This window comes from Otolemur garnettii, unplaced genomic scaffold, assembly GCF_000181295.1.
Source record: "Otolemur garnettii isolate 467f Iridium unplaced genomic scaffold, OtoGar3 scaffold00010, whole genome shotgun sequence".
In the NCBI taxonomy this organism is placed as follows: Eukaryota; Metazoa; Chordata; class Mammalia; order Primates; family Galagidae; genus Otolemur; species Otolemur garnettii.
Genome location: NW_003852405.1, coordinates 32,490,267 through 32,491,183, shown reverse-complemented (window position 1 = coordinate 32,491,183; position 917 = coordinate 32,490,267).

Genomic DNA, 917 nt, shown 5'->3' with positions numbered 1-917 from the left:
TGTGCATAATATTATTTCATTATTTATGCTGACATGATTGATGGTATATAATATTTTTATTATGTAAATTGCTATATACTTGTTATTTACATCTATGGAAAATAAGGCAAAGTCAAAATCTGGAAATACATCTAAAGAAAATTCAAAGCTGTGAAAATATTTCCTGAATATTCAAATGTTTTAAAGCAGAGTTAAAAACATATTGGTATATAGAAAATAACTAATATTTTGGTATTCTATTCTATTTACATTCATTTTTCATGCTTTAGTAAAGTGAAATTTTCTAATCAGAATAAAGTGCCAGGGTGAAGGTTTACATAATATATTTGGATGAAAGTTTTTAATGACTATGGTATTTATTAAGACACAATCCTTTAAAAGAAGACTTGCAGGGATGTCTCACATCATTTCATTGATTTTTATTTCATGAATGATGTAAGGTGAGAATTATTCCTTGCAAGAACTACTCTCATTTATAATCTTTAATTTGATAATGTAGGCCTTTTTTTGTTTATTTGTGTGGTTTGAAATATTTTGCATATATAAGCTTTGCATGCCCAAGTGCATATATTATAATCTAAACTAGGAAATAAGAATTAGCATAATGGTAGACATTTAAGAGTTTTAGTATATTAACACTATTATCGTTCTGGTAACTTAAGCGTTCTTGTTCAAAATTTGTTTTTTTAATACAAAATAATGTCATTACATATTAGATTGTAGATCTGAACATTAAATTTGCCACTACTGATGACAAGGCAAGAAATAAAATTAAATACAAGATTGTTCCTCTTTCATATACAATTTAGGAATCACTTGATAGGCTGTGCAAAGTTGTACATGGGTATTTACCCATACAATCAAAATTGTTTGAAACATAACATATACACAGGCATCTCCACAAGATTCTTATGCTA